The 13636-nt window shown below is 53.3% G+C and overlaps 1 protein-coding gene across 1 annotated transcript in view; it reads left to right on the top strand.

The window, feature by feature from the left end:
* Positions 1–2778: 2778 nt before the first annotated feature.
* LOC121271247 overlaps positions 2779–13636 on the top strand; it is a 314259-nt gene continuing 303401 nt past the window's right edge. Inside the window, exon 1 of the mRNA XM_041177070.1 lies at positions 2779–2936. The gene's annotated coding sequence lies outside the window, so the exon portion shown is untranslated. The remainder of the gene's footprint in view (positions 2937–13636) is intronic.

Below are 13636 nucleotides of genomic sequence, written 5' to 3'. Positions count from 1 at the left end.
TGTTGTGAAACTGAGTGGGATATACTGAGGTGCTTGCTGCATGTCAACAGGAAATGACAGTAGAAGGCTTTACTCATCTGCAATTTGGGACCGTTGAGTTGGTTTTATTCCTGCCGCTGCCTTTCTCCAAGCTACAAACCAGTTCCCTCCTCCCTGCTAATCCTTTCCATCATTTCTGGGCACTCTGAGTCTCTGTTCCAAGCAGTGGGACTGAGAGACTGTACAGAGATTATGAGGACGTGGTGGTAATCACTGTTTCATTTTAATTGTAAACAAGGAATCCCGAATGGAAAGATAGTCAAAGAGAATTTTTGACTTAATTTGGTGATTGAAGGATTCGTGCCCTCTGACCCCACACTCGGATCACCGCTGATGGGCAGTTAGTAAATGTTAAAAGGTTTAAGTATTGCAAACACACTGTATAATTTGAAAATAAGGCAAGATCATAACACAGAGGCTGGAAATGAAAACTAGAGAGAGATAGATTAATGCCTGTGGCATGTCCAGGACAATTTGACAAGGAAGGTGTCCAGGGCTCAGGGAGTGCATCCCGGGGTTTGGGGAGTGCATCCCGGGGTTTGGGGAGCGCGTCCTGGGGTTCGGGGGCAATAACCTGCTCACTGATGCCCAGTTTGGGTTCCGCCAGGGCCACTCAGTTCCTGACCTCATTACAGCCTTGGCTCAAATATGGATAAAAGAGCTGAACTCCCAAGGCGAGGTGAGAGTGACTGTCCTTGACATCAAGGCTTCATTTGACCATGTGTGGCATCAAGGAGCCCTAGCAAAACTGGAGTCAATGAGAATCAGGAAAATGGGGGAAGATCTCCGCTGGTTGGAGTCATACCCAGCACTAGGAAAGATGGTTGTGGTTGTTGGAGTTCAATCATCTTGGGTCCAGGACATCATTACAGGAGTTCCTCAGGGTAATGTCCTTGGCCCAACCATCTTCAGCTGCTTCATCAAGGACCTTCCATCCATCATAAGATCAGAAGTGGGGATGTCGCTGATGATTGCACAATATTCAGCACCATTCACAACTCCTCAGATACTGAAGCAGTCCCTGTCCAAATGCAGCAAGACCTGGACAATATCCAGGCTTGGGCTGACAAGTGGCAAGTAACATTCATGCCACACAAGTGTCAGGCAATGATCATCTCCAACAAGAGAGAATCTAACCATTGCCCCTTGACGTTCAATGGTATTACCATCGCTGAATCTCCCACCATAAAACATGCTGGAATTAGCATTGACCAGAAACTGAATTGGACTAGCACTACCGGTGCTGTGACCACAAGAGCAGGTGAGAGGCCAGGAGTTCTGCGGTGAGTAATGCACCTCCTGAATCCTTAAAGTCTGTCCACCACCTACACAGCACAAGTCAGGAGTGTGATGGAATACTCTCCACTTGCCTGGATGAGTGCCGCTCCAACAACATTCCAGAAGCTTGACACCATCCAGGACAAAGCAGCCCGTTTGATTGGCACCACATCCACAAACATTCACTCCCTCCACCACTGATGCACAGCAGCAGCATGTACCACCTACAAGATGCACTGCAGGAATTCACCAAGGCTCCTTCGACAGCACCTTCCAAACTCACAACCGCTGCCATCTAGAAGGACAAGGGCAGCAGACACATGGGAACACCACCACATGGAAGTTACCCTCCAAGTCACTCACCATCCTAACTTGGAAACATATCACTGTTCCTTCACAGTCACTGGGTCAAAATCCTGGAACTCCCTCCCTAACAGCACTGTGGGTGTCTGCAGCGGTTCAAGAAGGCAGCTCACCATCACCTTCTCAAGGGTAACTAGGGATGGGCAATAAATGCTGGCCCAGCCAGCGACACCCACATCCTATAAATGAATAGAAAGAACAAAAAATCTTACTGACCAAATTTCAGTGTGATAAGTGTTGACAGGAAATCACTGATATTTTTCGAGTGAGATTTTCCCCATTGCCTCAGCTGCACGTGGATGTGTGTGTGTGTGTGTGTGTGAATGTGTGTGTGTGTGTGAATGTGTGTGTGTGTGTGTGTGAATGTGTGTGTGTGTGTGAATGTATGTGTGTGTGTGTGTGTGAATGTATGTGTGTGTGTGTGTGTGTGAATGTATGTGTGTGTGTGTGTGCGTGAGTGAGCGTGTGTGTGAATGTGTGTGTATGTGTGTGTGTGTGAATGTGTGTGTGTGTGTGTGTGTGAATGTGTGTGCGTGTGTGTGTGTGAGTGAGCGTGTGAGTGTGAACGTGTGTGTGTTTGTGTGTGAATGTGTGTGAGTGAGCGTGTGAGTGTGAACGTGTGTGTGTTTGTGTGTGAACGTGTGTGTGAATGTGTGTGTGTGTGTGCATGTGTGAGTGAGCATGTGAGTGTGAACGTGTGTGTGTGCATGTGTGAGTGAGCGTGTGAGTGTGAACGTGTGTGTGTTTGTGTGTGAACGTGTGCGTGAATGTGTGAGTGTGTGTGTGTGTGTGTTTCTGTTAATTTAACACCTTCATGCTGTCAGAATCTGAGAGTCCTTCCAACCAACTCTCCAAAACTACAATAACCCCTCAGAATTGGACAAACCTATTCAAACTATCCATTACAGCGAGTGGGTCCAATGACAAAGTGCAAGGCTCATGTTAACTGTCTCAAGAGTTTGATCCTTTGTGGGGGATTGAATCTTCCTGTGTAACAAGCCCCTCCCCCACTCAGTGCTGTCATGTTCGATGCCAGTTGAATTGTAAAGTTTCTGGTTGAGAAGGGAAGCTGTGGTTTCAGTCTGGGCCGAGCGCTAAAGGTAACAGCCCTACATCACCCTCAGTCAGAGCCTGGAGTAGCACTGAAGCTTGCCTTGTTTCATCGCATCGATTCATTGATTCAGATCCTCTCTCCACAGTCTCCACTTCCCAGTAGGAAGCCCGCTGGCTCAGGGTGAAGATGGTTCCTTGTCACTGTGAGTAGAATTAGCCATGATATTTATTAAATATCTCATGTTGACAGCATATTCTAAAGCCCTGTATACACACACACACACACGCTACAGGCTGCATTATTTACAGAGTGAGAGTGGTTCTGGCAACCCAAGTTCACCAGCATTGAAACACTGTGTTTAGTAATGGTCCCCCTGCCAGGTTATGAGGTACAACACACACAGGCACTGACTCTCACTGGGGTACAACACACACAGGCACTGACTCTCACTGGGGTACAACACACACAGGCACTGACTCTAACTGGGGTACAACACACACAGGCACTGACTCTCACTGGGGTACAACACACACAGGCACTGACTCTCACTGAGGTACAACACACACAGGCACTGACTCTCACTGGGGTACAACACACACAGGCACTGACTCTCACTGGGGTACAACACACACAGGCACTGACTCTCACTGGGGTACAACACACACAGGCACTGACTCTCACTGGGGTACAACACACACAGGCACTGACTCTCACTGAGGTACAACACACACAGGCACTGACTCTCACTGGGGTACAACACACACAGGCACTGACTCTCACTGGGGTACAACACACACAGGCACTGACTCTCACTGGGGTACAACACACACAGGCACTGACTCTCACTGGGGTACAACACACACAGGCACTGACTCTCACTGGGGTACAACACACACAGGCACTGACTCTCACTGGGGTACAACACACACAGGCACTGACTCTCACTGGGGTACAACACACACAGGCACTGACTCTCACTGGGGTACAACACACACAGGCACTGACTCTCACTGGGTTACAACACACACAGGCACTGACTCTCACTGGGGTACAACACACACAGGCACTGACTCTCACTGGGGTACAACACACACAGGCACTGACTCTCACTGGGGTACAACACACACAGGCACTGACTCTCACTGGGGTACAACACACACAGGCACTGACTCTCACTGGGGTACATCACACACAGGCACTGACTCTCACTGGGGTACAACACACACAGGCACTGACTCTCACTGGGGTACAACACACACAGGCACTGACTCTCACTGGGGTACAACACACACAGGCACTGACTCTCACTGGGGTACAACACACACACGCACTGACTCTCACTGGGGTACAACACACACACGCACTGACTCTCACTGGGGTCTGGGTTCCACACACACTGACTCTCACTGGGGTACGGGTCCCACACACACTGACTCTCACTGGGGTACGGGTCCCACACACACTGACTGTCGTGTGGTAGGGGTTCTATACACACACTGACTCTCACTGGTGCACGGGTTCCCCAGACACTGACTACACTCTGATGCCTGGCTATGTGTTCACTCTATACAGCATATTCGACTGCAGTAGCATCACAGTCCCAATCAATCCTGTCTCCACATGTGAAGAGCCAATAATTCGCAGCAATCACCAACAGTATATACCTTGGCCAAAATCTACTGATAACTGAGCAAAACCCATTGATAGGAGGCAGTGAAATAGTAACTGATCTTTCAGTAAAAACACCAAATCCCCAGTTATTCCAACTGAAGTTAATTCATTTATGTAAATGAACCATTAGACTTTTTAGTTGAATGCCTCAGGGTTAAGGTGAATCCTGGAGATGGGAATGCTCATTGCGAATGGTTCTCTCTGAGGGATCTCAGCTGCTGAATGTGTTTGATGTGTGGGAGAGGGAGAGTCTGTGTGAATACACGGAGATTCCAAAACAGCCTTCATTCTGAACCTGCAGCGCTCAGAGTGAACCAGCCTCCTGCTCCATACATTTCATAGTCTCACTCCTGACCCTGAACACGGCCCAGTCTGACCCCTGACCCCAAGTACCGCAAGTCTGACCCCTGACCCCAAACCCAGTCTCACTCTGACCCCGACTCTGAGCACCGTCCAGTCTGACCCCTGACCCTGAGCACAGTCCCAGTCTGACCCCTGACCATGAGCAAAGTCCAATCTTATACCCGACCCCAAGCACCGTCCTTTCTGAACCCTGACCCTGAGCACCATCCAGTCTGACCCCTGACCAGAGCATTCGCCAACTTGACCCTGGGCATCGTTCGTTTGACTCCTGAGCCCAAGCGCTGCCCAGTCTGACCCCTGACCCTGAGTAGTGTCCAGTAGGTAATACAGCATTTTGCACAGCTTCTGCAGTCTATCTGGGGAACTGTGTGCTCACAGCAACGGCTAACCTGGGTCTCAGAATCAGTGGGTCAGTGACCAACATCATCTTCACCGATGGAACAACAGATTCTGATCAATGGTCTCCCGATAATGCTGAGAGGCCTTTAGAAACCTCACCTCGTCCTCATTATAAATTCTTTAAATGAGAGGTGACGGGTCTGTGTGGGGGCTGGGAGGGAGCAGGGAGGGGGCAGGGAGCAGGGAGGGGGCAGGGGGAGGACAGGGAGGGGGCAGGGAGGGGGCAGGGGGAGGACAGGGAGGGGGCAGGGGGAGGACAGGGAGGGAGCAGGGAGGGGGCAGGGGGAGGACAGGGAGGGGGCAGGGAGGGGGCAGGGGGAGGACAGGGAGGGGGCAGGGGGAGGACAGGGAGGGGGCAGGGAGGGGGCAGGGGGAGGACAGGGAGGGGGCAGGGGGAGGACAGGGAGGGGGCAGGGAGGGGGCAGGGGGAGGACAGGGAGGGGACAGGGAGGGGGCAGGGGGAGGACAGGGAGGGGACAGGGAGGGGGCAGGGGGAGGACAGGGAGGGAGCAGGGAGGGGGCAGGGGGAGGACAGGGAGGGGGCAGGGAGGGGGCAGGGGGAGGACAGGAAGGGTCGGGGGGAGGACAGGGAGGGGGCAGGGAGGGGGCAGGGGGAGGACAGGGAGGGGGCAGGGGGAGGACAGGGAGGGGGCAGGGGGAGGACAGGGAGGGGGCAGGGGGAGGACAGGGAGGGGGCAGGGAGGGGGCAGGGGGAGGACAGGGAGGGGACAGGGAGGACAGGGAGGGGGCAGGGAGGGGGCAGGGGGAGGACAGGGAGGGGGCAGGGGGAGGACAGGGAGGGGACAGGGAGGGGGCAGGGGGAGGACAGGGAGGGGACAGGGAGGGGGCAGGGGGAGGACAGGGAGGGGGCAGGGGGAGGACAGGGAGGACGGAGGGGGCAGGGGGAGGACAGGGAGGACAGGGAGGGGGCAGGGGGAGGACAGGGAGGGGGCAGGGGGAGGACAGGGAGGACAGGGAGGGGGCAGGGGGAGGACAGGGAGGACGGAGGGGGCAGGGGGAGGACAGGGAGGGGGCAGGGAGGGGGCAGGGGGAGGACAGGGAGGACAGGGAGGGGGCAGGGGGAGGACAGGGAGGACAGGGAGGGGGCAGGGGGAGGACAGGGAGGGGGCAGGGGGAGGACAGGGAGGGGGCAGGGGCAGGACAGGGAGGGAGCAGGGAGGGGGCAGGGGGAGGACAGGGAGGGGGCAGGGGGGGGCAGGGGGAGGACAGGGAGGGAGCAGGGGGGGGCAGGGGGAGGACAGGGAGGGAGCAGGGAGGGGGCAGGGGGAGGACAGGGAGGGAGCAGGGAGGGGGCAGGGGGAGGACAGGGAGGGGGCAGGGGGGGGCAGGGGGAGGACAGGGAGGGGGCAGGGAGGGGGCAGGGGGAGGACAGGGAGGGAGCAGGGAGGGGGCAGGGGGAGGACAGGGAGGGAGCAGGGGGGGCAGGAGGACAGGGAGGGAGCAGGGAGGGGGCAGGGGGAGGACAGGGAGGGGGCAGGGGGAGGACAGGGAGGACAGGGAGGGGGCAGGGGGAGGACAGGGAGGGACAGGGAGGGGGCAGGGGGAGGACAGGGAGGGGGCAGGGGGAGGACAGGGAGGGAGCAGGGAGGGGGCAGGGGGAGGACAGGGAGGGGGCAGGGGGAGGACAGGGAGGGGGCAGGGGGAGGACAGGGAGGGAGCAGGGAGGGGGCAGGGGAGGACAGGGAGGGGGCAGGGGGAGGACAGGGAGGAGCAGGGAGGGGGCAGGGGGAGGACAGGGAGGGGGCAGGGGGAGGACAGGGAGGACAGGGAGGGGGCAGGGAGGGGGCAGGGGGAGGACAGGGAGGGGCAGGGAGGGAGACAGGGAGGGACAGGGAGGGGGCAGGGGAGGACAGGGAGGACAGGGAGGGGGCAGGGGGAGGACAGGGAGGGGGCAGGGGGAGGACAGGGAGGACAGGGAGGGGGCAGGGAGGGGGCAGGGGGAGGACAGGGAGGGGGAGGTGAGCTGATCTTGTTGTCCAAATGTGCACTGCCCACACTTCCCAGCAGGGGGCATTCGATTGTGATGTGGAATTGGAAACAAGATTGGGATTGGGGTTGGGCATGGACAGGGGTGGGAGTGACTCCCGCTCGGATCGATGGGACAGGGGTGGGAGTGACTCCCGCTCGGATCGATGGGACAGGGGTGGGAGTGACTCCCGCTCGGATCGATGGGACAGGGGTGGGAGTGACTCCCGCTCGGATCGATGGGACAGGGGTGGGAGTGACTCCCGCTCGGATCGATGGGACAGGGGTGGGAGTGACTCCCGCTCGGATCGATGGGACAGGGGTGGGAGTGACTCCCGCTCGGATCGATGGGACAGGGGTGGGAGTGACTCCCGCTCGGATCGATGGGACAGGGGTGGGAGTGACTCCCGCTCGGATCGATGGGACAGGGGTGGGAGTGACTCCCGCTCGGATCGATGGGATGAAGGTTCCTCTTTCCTGCAACAATCTCAGTACACAAAGAGGCCTTTAAATTTCTGGCTGATCAGCTCCTGGCCAATCAGCTCCTGGCGGAACTCACTGGAAACCTTGTAATGGTTTTAAATTCGCAAGAATTTGTATATAAATTACACTATAGTCGAGATCAAAGGTCAGAGAGGAAGATTAAAAACTAAAACCTCTCTTGCCATTCTGACATCTGCTATTTATTGGTTGATATCTTGTGGGGAGTATTTGTGTTTAGTGAACATTGATGACAGAATGGAGGAGGCCCAGGAAGCTGTGCTGTGAGGGAGGCTGCGGTAAAGCCCAGGGTTGGTAATGAGTGCTGAGAATCCCCTGGTTCATTCAAGATCTCTACACTGTCAGAGTGCTGCCTGCCCGCACCCTGGACCCAGGAGCGTTGACAGGGGCGCAGGAGTGTTAAGCAGAGCTTTAGAGGAAAGAGTGGGGTCTAGGTCTGGGAGTGTTGGTGTTGAGCGGCGGCCTAGGCGGGTTGAGCAGAGCCTGGGCCTGGAGTTCACACAGCCCAGAGTGGGAATCCTCTGCCTCCACTTGTTACTGCCCCATCCCCTTGACATTCAATGGCATTGCCATTACTGAATCCCCCATTATCAACACCCTGGGGGTGACCAGAAACTGAACTGGACCAACCATATAAATACTGTGGCTGCAAGAGCAGGTCAGAGGCTGGGAATCCTGCAGCGAGTGACTCACTTCCTGACTCCCCAAAGTCTGTCCACCATCTACAAGGCACAAGTCAGGAGTGTGATGGAATACTCTCCACTTGCCTGGATGAGTGCATCTCCAACAACTCAAGATGCTTGACACCATCTAGGACAAAGCAGCCCGTTTGATTGGCACCACATCCACAAACATTCACTCCCTCCATCACCAACATACAGTAGCAGCATGTACCACCTACAAGATGCACTGCAGGAATTCACCAAGGCTCCTTAGACAGCATCTCCCAAACCCACAACCACTACCATCTACAACAAGGGCAACAGATACATGGGAACACCGCCACCTGGAAGTTCCCCTCCGATCCACTCACTATCCTGACTTGGAAATATATTGGCAGTTCCTTCACTGTCATTGGGTCAAAATCCTGGAACTCCCTCCCTAACAGCACTGTGGGTGTACCTACATCACATGGACTGCAGCCGTTCAAGAAGGCAGCTCACCACCACCTTCTCAAGGGTAACTAGGGATGGGCAATAAATGCTAGCCCAGCCAACAATGGCCACATCCTGTGAATGAATAAATTTTAAAAAGCCTCCAGTTTGAGCTGCGTGAAATCCAGTTGGACTAAGTTCTCTCCCTGCCAAAGTTCATCTCAGGAGTCTCGCTGCAGGCTCAAGACTTCACTCAATCCCAATCCTTCTACAATCTGGGCTTTGATTTCAGTGAAATTACTTTCTGCAGTTTGTGAAAGGGAAAGCTGACTCGTCTTCACCTTGTGTCGCCTGTTACAATGTGATCGGTTTGGATGTTATATTCAGTTCCAGCCGCATCTCATCCCAACGCCATCTCCGCTCTCCCCTTTACAGCAGCACAAGGGGCTTTCACTGCGAATGGTGCCATCAAATCCACCAGGGACTGTCCATTCATTTCTCCAACCAGCCAGGGACTGAACCTGGAGAATGCAATTGCTCCTCACAATGAGGTTCTCACTTGTGTTCTTGGATCATTGTAATCAATATTGAATATTGTGCGATTTGCTATAAACACTGAAGGTTTATTCCAATGAGCCTTAGTGACAGGAATTGGTCACTTTACCCTTGCTCCACCATATGGCCCTAGTTCCCCCTCTAGAGTCTGGATGGCCACACTGCAGCCTCCCTGGGCAGATGGAGAACTTTGATTGGTTTCTGTCTGGGTTGTTGCAGCTCACTGCTCAACTTTACCAAATCCCCTCATTGAAAGAACGACTCAGTTAATCTCCACCAATAGGATGAGGCTGGTGCACAAAGTCTAACATTAACATTAAGTCTAACATTTTGTGAAAATGGTTAACCAACTTTGAGGAAGTAACACGTGTTGTGGATAAAGGGAAGCTGGTGGATGTGCTGTACTTAGATTTCCAGAAGGCATTTGATAAAGTGCCACATCAAAGGTTATTGGGGAAAATAAAAGCTCCTGGTATAGGGGATAACATATTGGCATGGTTAGAAGATTGGTTAGCTAATAGGAAACAAGAGTTGGCATAAATGGATCTTTTTCAGGTTGGCAAGATGTAATGAGTGGTGTGCCACAGGGATCAGTGCTGGGACCTCAGCTGTTTACAATTTATAGAAATGACTTGGATAAAGGGATGGATGGGATGGTTGCCACATTTGCTGATGACACAAAGTTGGTAGGAAAGTGAGTTGTGAAGAGGACATAAGGAGACTACACAATGATAGAGATAGGTTAAGTGAGCGGGTAAAGATCTGGCCAAATGGACTATAATGTGGGAAAATGTGAAATTGTCCATTTTGGCAGGAAGAATAAAAGAGAAGCACATTATCTAAATGGTGACAGGTTGCAGAGCTCTGAGATGCAGAGGGATCTGGGTGTCTTAGTGCATGAATCACAAAAGGCTAGTGTGCATGTACAGTAAGTAATTAGGAAGACTAATAGAATGTTATCAGTTATTATAAGGGGAATTGACTACAAAAGTAGGGAGGTTATGCTTCAGTTATACAGAGCACTAGTGAGACCACAAACAAAACAAAAATAGCTGGAAAAACTCAGCAGGTCTGACAGCATCTGTGGAGAGGAACACAGTTAACGTTTCGAGTCCATATGACTCTTTGAGACCACATCTGGAATACGGTGTACAGTATTTGTCACCTTATTTAAGGAAAGATGTAAATGCATTGGAAGCAGTTCAGAGACTTCACCATGTGAGAATTTGGGCTGAGAATATTTAAACTCAAAAAGAGGCAACAGAGAGTGTTTTGTCCTGTCCATCAGACTGGAGTCACTGTACACAACATGGTCTCTGCGCAGCACAGCCTGTGTATACAGCAGTCTCTATACAACATGGTCTCTGCACAGCACAGCCTGTGTATACAGCAGTCTCTATACAACATGGTCTCTGCGCAGCACAGCCTGTGTATACAGCAGTCTCTATACAACATGGTCTCTGCGCAGCACAGCCTGTGTATACAGCAGTCTCTATACAACATGGTCTCTGCGCAGCACAGCCTGTGTATACAGCAGTCTCTATACAACATGGTCTCTGCGCAGCACAGCCTGTGTATACAGCAGTCTCTATACAACATGGTCTCTGCGCAGCACAGCCTGTGTATACAGAAGTCTCTATACAACATGGTCTCTGCGCAGCACGGTCTGTGTATACAGCAGTCTCTATACAACATGGTCTTTGCGCAGCACGGCCTGTGTATACAGCAGTCTCTATACAACATGGTCTCTGCGCAGCACAGCCTATGTATACAGCAGTCTCTATACAACATGGTCTCTGCGCAGCACAGCCTGTGTATACAGCAGTCTCTATACAACATGGTCTCTGCGCAGCACAGCCTGTGTATACAGCAGTCTCTATACAACATGGTCTCTGCGCAGCACAGCCTGTGTATACAGCAGTCTCTATACAACATGGTCTCTGCGCAGCACGGTCTGTGTATACAGCACAGTCTCTACACAGCACGGCCTGTGTATACAGCACAGTGTATACAGCACAGTCTCTACACAGCACGGCCTGTGTATACAGCACAGTCTCTACACAGCACGGCCTGTGTATACAGCACAGTCTCTACACAGCACGGCCTGTGTATACAGCACAGTCTCTACACAGCACGGCCTGTGTATACAGCACAGTCTCTACACAGAACGGTCTGTGTATACAGCACAGTATGGGGCAGGATTTGACATTATGTGGGTGGGTGCGCACCTGATACGATCGAGCGTGAAATAGCGCCTGGTGACATTTGGCACGCGCCCCTGCCCAAGATGTTTCAGTCGGTGGGCGTGCGCAAGAGTTGGCAGTGTGCCCGTCGGCAATTAAGAGATCTATTAAGGCCCTTCATCAATTAATTTAAAACTATTTTTCACTGCCCTTCCAAGCTTATGGTTGGCAGCCAGGCGAATCGGGTCAGGAGGATCGGGTCAGGCGAATCGGGTCAGGAGGATCAGGTCAGGTGAATCGGGTCAGGCGGATCGGGTCAGGCGGATCGGGTCAGGCGGATCGGGTCAGGTGAATTGGTTCAGGCGGATCGGGTCAGGCGAATCGGGTCAGGCGAATCGGGTCAGGAGGATCGGGTCAGGCGAATCAGTTCAGGAGGATCAGGTCAGGCGAATCGGGTCAGGAGGATCGGGTCAGGCGAATCAGGTCAGGAGGATCGGGTCAGGCGAATCGGGTCAGGCGAATCGGGTCAGGAGGATCGGGTCAGGCGAATCAGGTCAGGAGGATCGGGTCAGGTGAATCGGGTCAGGAGGATCGGGTCAGGAGGATCGGGTCAGGAGGATCGGTCAGGTGAATCGGGTCAGGAGGATCAGGTCAGGCTGATCGGGTCAGGAGGATCGGGTCAGGCGAATCGGGTCAGGCGGCCTTTGTGTTTTTTAGGAAACCTCATCCACAGGTGGGATGAAGCTTCCACGAAGTATAACTTCTGGGGCAGAATTTTATTCTGTCCGTGTTATTGTGAGTTAGTCCCATGTCGGGACATTTTTTTTCAGGTTTTAAAACTCTTTCTTATTGATTTTAAAATTGTTCAGCTCCCTGCCTTCAGGAGCAGTCAGTACGCGTTTTCCCAGACTCGGACCCGCGCTCGGACCCGCGCTCGGACCCGCGCTCGGACCCGCGCTCGTACTTGCGCTCGTACTTGCGCTCGGACTCGCGCTCGGACCGGCGCTCGGACCGGCGCTCGGACCGGCGCTCGGACTCGCGCTCGGACTCGCGCTCGGACCCGCGCTCGGACCCGCGCTCGGACCCGCGCTCGGACCCGCGCTCGGACTCGCACTCCTCCTGACTCCACCTCGGCAGCCTGAGTTTCTCAGCTTGCCTTTCACGCTGGCTGTTAATTGGCCAGCATGAAATCCAGGTCGGGGGCCAATCACGGGCGGTGGGTCATTTCCCAACCACCCCTGGGCTGGCCTGATGACATGAAAATCCTACCCACTGTGTCTAAACAACACAGTCTGTGTATACAGCACAGTCTGTGTATACAGCACAGTCTCTACACAGCACAGTCTGTGTATACAGCACAGTCTGTACACAATACAGTCTCTACACAGCACAGTCTGTGTATACAGCACAGTCTCTACACAGCACAGTCTGTGTATACAGCACAGTCTCTACACAGCACGGTCTGTGTATACAACACAGTCTCTACACAATACAGTCTCTACACAGCACAGTCTGTGTATACAACACAGTCTCTGCACAGCACAGTCTCTACTCAATACGGTCTCTACACAGCACGGTCTGTGTATACAGCACAATCTCTACACTATACAGTCTCTACACAGCATGGTCTGTGTATACAACACAGTCTCTACACAATACAGTCTCTACGCAGCACAGTCTGTGTACACAACACAGTCTCTACACATCACTGTCTCTACTCAATACGGTCTTTACACAGCACGGTCTGTGTATACAGCACAATCTCTACACTATACAGTCTCCACACAGCGCGCTCCATGTAGACAACACAGTCTCTACTTAATACAGTCTCTACACAGCATGGTCTGTGTATGCAACACAGTCTTTACACAAGGTCAACACAGCACAGTCTGTGTATACAACACAGTCTCTACACAATACAGTCTCTACACAATACAGTCTCTACACAACACGGTCTCTACTCAATACGGTCTCTACACAGCATGGTCTGTATATACAACACAGTCTCTACACAATACAGTCTCTACACAACATGGTCTGTATATACAGCACAGTCTCTACACAGCACGGTCTGTGTATACAACACAGTCTCTACACAATACAGTCTCTACACAGCACAGTCTGTGTATACAACACAGTCTCTGCACAGC

The sequence above is a fragment of the Carcharodon carcharias genome, chromosome 30 (assembly GCF_017639515.1).
Source record: "Carcharodon carcharias isolate sCarCar2 chromosome 30, sCarCar2.pri, whole genome shotgun sequence".
NCBI lineage: Eukaryota > Metazoa > Chordata > Chondrichthyes > Lamniformes > Lamnidae > Carcharodon > Carcharodon carcharias.
The sequence above is the reverse complement of the archived record's forward strand: the minus strand, read 5'-3'. Positions and strand labels throughout refer to the sequence as shown.